Source organism: Choloepus didactylus, chromosome X (genome assembly GCF_015220235.1).
Source record: "Choloepus didactylus isolate mChoDid1 chromosome X, mChoDid1.pri, whole genome shotgun sequence".
In the NCBI taxonomy this organism is placed as follows: domain Eukaryota; kingdom Metazoa; phylum Chordata; class Mammalia; order Pilosa; family Megalonychidae; genus Choloepus; species Choloepus didactylus.
Window position 1 is genome coordinate 152954388 of NC_051334.1, and position 5872 is coordinate 152960259.

The 5872-nt window shown below is 38.8% G+C and overlaps 1 pseudogene; it reads left to right on the forward strand.

The window, feature by feature from the left end:
* The first annotated feature begins 3066 nt into the window (after window positions 1–3066).
* Window positions 3067–4701, forward strand: LOC119523426 (annotated as a pseudogene).
* Window positions 4702–5872: the final 1171 nt, after the last annotated feature.

The window sequence follows — 5872 nt, forward strand, 5'->3', positions numbered from 1 at the left end:
TAATGGATGGTGGGAAGGTGATAGCATTACAACATTCTAAAGGTGATTAATCCCACTAATGGAAAGCTAGGGAAGGGGTGGAATGGGAAGATTTAGGCTGTATATATGTTTCCACAACTGAAAAAAAAATACAGTCTAAATAGATGATTGAATGTCAAGGATGAACTTGGATGGAATTGGAGGATGGAAGACAAGTGGCTCAAAGGGACACAGTTGAGACATAAGGTAAAGGAAATATAGAATGTAAGTTTTGTATCATTTTTGAATGTCTTGTACTTCTTAGTTGTGCTTAATGGGACTGCATAAAAGAATGTTCTTGTTCATGGGAAGTGTATATGTGAATTATAGTGTATGTTCAAGGATGTGTGCAGCCAGCTCTCATATGTTCAGAAGACAGAGCAATAGATGAATGATAGATACCGAGGGAGGGAGGGCAGGAGGGTGGGAAAGAAATAGCAATGTGACATCATGTTAAGGTTGGTGGATTGAGCTATCGGGGGAGGGGGGTCAGGGTATGATGGAATTCTTTGTATGGGGTTAGTATTGTTTTTGCACTGTTCCTATAACTTTGAATTTATTTCAAAATAAAATTAAAAAAAAAGACCCTCCTTGAATGGGCTGGGTCAAATCTATATGGCAACAACCTAATTAAAAGTTTCCACCCATAATAGGTCTGTCCACACAGGGATGGATTAAGAAAACATGGCCTTTTATGGGGTACATAAGAGCTTCAATCCAGCACACCTTCTATGCAAAGATTTCATGATTTAACTCCTGCTCATTCTTATAACCTTATCTCTTTTCATTCTCATACTTGAATGCTTCTTGGAATCACACTGAAGTTGTTTAAGTTCCTCTAACACTTAATTCTATTACACGTAACCAGCCTCTCCACATATTATATTTCCTAGAATATTATTCTTCCCCTTGTTTCAAGAAAAAAAAATCATTTTTCTTTCAAAAATCTGCTCATCCTAATATTATTTCTCCCCCTTTACCACAAGTACAATAAACCATTCCATTACCAGTTGTTTTGGTTTGCTAGAGCTGCCAGAATGCAATATACCAGAAATGGGTTGGCTTTTTCAATGGGATTTTAGCAGGTTACAAATTTATGGTTCTAATGCCATGAACATGTCCAAACTAAGGCATCAAGAAGAAAATACTTTATCTGAGCAAAGGCTGCTGGCATCCGAGGTTTCTCTGTCACATGGGAAAGCACACGGTAATGTCTGCTGGTCCTTCTCTCCTTGTTCTGGTTTCAATGGCTATCTCCAAGTGTCTCTGGGCATTTCTCTCTATGCTTTCATGCTTTACCTGCCATTTATCCTCTCATAAAGGACTCAAATGAAGGATTAAGACCCACCTTGTGAAGTCTGGGTCACATCACAATTGAAATAGCCTATCCAAAAGGTCCCACCCACAATAGGTCTGCCCTGACAAGAATGGATTAAAAGTACATCATCTTTTCTGGGGGTACCTAACAGATTCAAACAGCACACCAGTGATCTCAAAACATAATTTTCAGACCATGCTGTCCATAATGGCAGCCACTAGCCACATGTGACTCTTTGTATTTAAATTAAATTAAATTAAATTAAAAACTTTGTTACTCAGTTGTATCAGCCACATTTTGTGTGGTTAATAACTACATATATTTAGCCACTATCCTATGGGATTCTGCAGATTTTCAGAACATAGCCATCAAGACAAAGTTTTATTGGACAGCATTTGCTAAAGCTCTATTTCTACTTATGGTTGTTCTGTACATATGTCTCCCCAACTAGACTGTGAGCTTTCTGTAGGCAGAAAAATAATATATATATAAAACACCATATTTGTCCATATTTTTATCCATAATGCTTCACCTATTGCTTTGCATATAGCTGGCTTTAATTGTTCATTCATTCAACAATATTAAAGAAATTCATTCAAGTATACATAGATACTTCAGTCGATGGATGTCAGGAGGCTTGACCCCAGACACAATATCTATTTCCAAATAAAAGATGATCTTTACATTGAAAAAGAAAATATTACCCCCTGACATTCAGGAATTGGTCTGACACTTAAAATAGGCCTCAATGTTGTTTTAAACTGGTCTGGTGCTCACAGGTCGGTCATGTTATTTCTCCTCTTAAACATAACAATCTCACAGAACACCGTCAGACAAGGTCACTCTGAGACCATGATAAAGTGAGAGAAAACAAGGCTACTTCATAATTTTGTCTGAGCACAGACAGAAACAAGGTCACTATGCAACCCACTAAGTACTAATCATCCCTCTCTATGAGCTAATATGAGTGAATGCTGCTCCTTAACAAATCACAGCTTTAACCTTACTCTAATCTGTGCTCCCTATAGATAATATTAAGATGTCCAATCACTGAGTTGCCCCCACTTCCTAACAGCACTCAATCCCCTGCTTCCTTTATTCCGCCCCCATATCACTAAGCCAAAGCCCATTTCCCATTAAATTCTTTCTTACACCCTTCTACTGAAATTCTGCAACAAATATTTAACCAAACTTGATCACCTACAGGTAAGTTCCTGGTGGTCTTAGATTGAAGGGCATTGAAAACATAATAAGCTCTTACTGAGAATGCATATAAAAATCAAATTTAATTTATTTAAAATTTACTATGAAAGAATATAATTTAAGATTAATCATTTTGTGAAGTGACTGATTAATATGCCTTATAAAACTAGGCTTCTGTTTAAGTTAGATTAAATTGAAGACATACTTATATTTGAAATTCAGTTCAAAAAATGATTGACAAAGATCATCTTGAAAACTTTCTCATTTTCCTACAGACTTGTTGCAATGAGAGCACACATACAGGGAAAATAGGAAGAATAGGTGAAAGTGTCATATGTGTTTCTTTCCCCTAGGAAATCAAATCATATAGAACAGCAGATACAAATCAAACATTGGATCTGTCAAAATGAAATGGATATAGTGATCCTCAATACAACTATGTGTTTCTTCCCAAAGAAAAGAATTAACTGCAAAAATGCATTCAGAGACCTGCAGGAGGCGGTGGTGGCAGCAGAGGCTGAGGGAAGATGGCGGACGGTGTGGACCACATAGACATTTAAGCGGATGTGGGCGAAGAGTTCAACCAGGGAACTGAATATGGTGGGCATGATCAAATAGATTTGTATGATGATGTCATCTCTCCCATCTGCAAATAATGGAGCTGCCCCTGAAGACCGCGATTATATATGGATACTCTCCCACCAACTGTTGGAGATGTTGTGAGTAAAGGAACAGCACCAAATGTTGTCTATACCTATACTGGAAAGAGAATTGCATTATATATTGGAAACCTAACATAGTGGACAACAGATGAAGACTTAACTGAAGCAGTTCATTCTTTAGGAGTGAATGATATTTTGGAGATAAAATTTTTTGAAAATCGGGCAAATGGCCAGTCCAAGGGGTTTGCCCTTGTTGGTGTTGGATCCAAAGCATCTTCAAAAAAGTTAATGGATCTGTTACCTAAAAGAGAACTGCATGGTCAGAATCTTGTTGTAACTCCATGCAATAAACAGTTCCTGAGTCAATTTGAAATGCAGTCCAGGAAAACTACACAGTCAGGACAAATGTCTGGGGAAGGTAAAGCTGGTCCTCCAGAATGCAGTTCCCATGCAGCATTTCCACAAGGTGGTAGAGGATGGGATCATTTTCCAGGGGCTCTTCCCAGTGGGGACAGATATCCTGGGCCAGCAGGACCAGGAGGGCCAACCCCACATTTTCCAGCTGGACAGACTCCATCATGTCCCCCTTTAGGTCCTCCAGGCCCACCTGGTCCACCAGGTCCTCCACCTCCTGGCCAAGTACTGCCTCCTCCACTAGCTGGGCCTCCTAATCGATATCACCCTCTACCACCAGTTCCTTTTCCTGGACAACCTTTTGGGCAGCCTCCACTTACACCTGTTCCTCCACCTCCAGTTCCAGGCTATAAGCCCCCTCCTGGACCACCACCTCCACAACCGGGACCACCTCCCCCTCCAGGCCCCTTTTCACCTCACCCACCTGGCCCTCTTGGGCCACCCCTTACACTTGTTCCTCCTCCACATCTTCCTGGACCACCTCCAAGTGCCCTGCCTCCAGCTCCACATGTGAACCTGGCTTTCTTTCCTCCACCAACTAATAGTGGCATGCCTACATCAGATAGCCAGGGTCCACCACCAGCAGATCCATATGGCCGACCTCCACCATATGATAGGGGTGACTAAAGGGCTCCTGGAAGGGAAATGGATACTGCAAGAATGCCACTGAGTGAAGCTGAGTTTGAAGAAATTGTGACTAGAAATAGGGCAACTTCAAGCAGTGCCATTTCAAGAGCCGTGTCTGATGCTAGTGCTGGTGATTATGGGAGTGCTATTGAGACACTGGTAAATGCAATTTCCTTAATTAAATAATCCAAAGTGTCTGCTGATGATCGTCACAAAGTCCTTGTTAGTTCTTTGCAAGATTGCCTTCATGGAATTGAGTCTAAGTCTTATGGTTCTAGATCAAGAGGTGAACCATCAAGAGACAGGGACCATAGTAGATCATGGGAAAAGAGTCAGCATCATAAATCCCGTAGTAAAGACCGTCATGACGATTATTATAGAGAGAGAAGCAGAGAACGAGAGAGACACCGAGATCGTGACCGAGAACGCGACTGAGAGCACGAGTATCACCAACGTTAGAGAAGCTGAAGGAAAAGGAACACCTTCCAAGACCAAACAGTCTTCATGGGAGAAAAATGATGTTTGTCCAGCCGACTGCTTCTTGTGATTGAATTGAACCTATAAGGATTCATGGATATGATGAACAGGAATAGATCTGAATAAAGCAAATCTGCATAAATGGTAGCTAGTAGCTCTTTTACTTTTTATGTTGTTTAACTGTTTTATTTGAAGGAAACCTGTGTGATTTAAAAAGTTATAGCTTTTGCAACTTTATTGCTGGTTATATACATTTGGCTATTATAATGTGCAAGGAATTGGAAAAAAGTCAAGTAAATGCTTGTTTTTATAGTAGTTCGTTCTTGTTAAAAATGTTCATATGATAATGTCTGTAAACAACACCACTTTGATTACAATAGATGTAGTGTTGTAATAAACTGTTTAATGGGAAAAAGTGCATTCAAAGTGGTGAAACCTTTATATATAGGATACAGTGCTGCATTTTGTTTTTAAATCAGTCTATTAATTTTCTGGCTTACTGTCATGTTTGCTAGATTACTATACTTGATGTTTTCTTCTATTATATCTTGCAAGTTCTTAGTGATAAATTACTGGCAGAATTAGTTTATCTTATATAAATTAACTCATTCTAATACAGTATGTATATATATATATAACCTATTTATTATATGTAAGCACATTCTTATTAATAATATACTAGATATATTTTAAGATAACCTTTTTTCAGAAAAATATAACTGATAGATATTTAATTTTGTACCAGAGCCTATGATAGCCAAACTAGCTAATTCTACCCAAGAAGTGCCAAGTAATAGTGCAACTACTCTGTCTCTTCAGGAAAATAGAGAAAAGCACAATGAGGTAATAAGTACTTTAGTCACTCCACACAGAAATAATACTAGGACTATATCCCAGTGTGAAGAGTATAAAAATGTTTCTATGCATATTTAATATAATCACATGCATTTATTTTCAACCCACATAGAGTCCGGCCTTGAGTCTTGACTCCTACACTAAAATGCCTCCCAATAATTTTGTTGAATACCTACTATGATCAAGCATTGTGCTGCATCTGGGATTGAAACACTGAACAAAGTCAGGCATGGCACCTGTCTACTTAAATCTTAGAGTCTGACTTGAGAGACAGTTATGGCAAATATACTAAAATTTT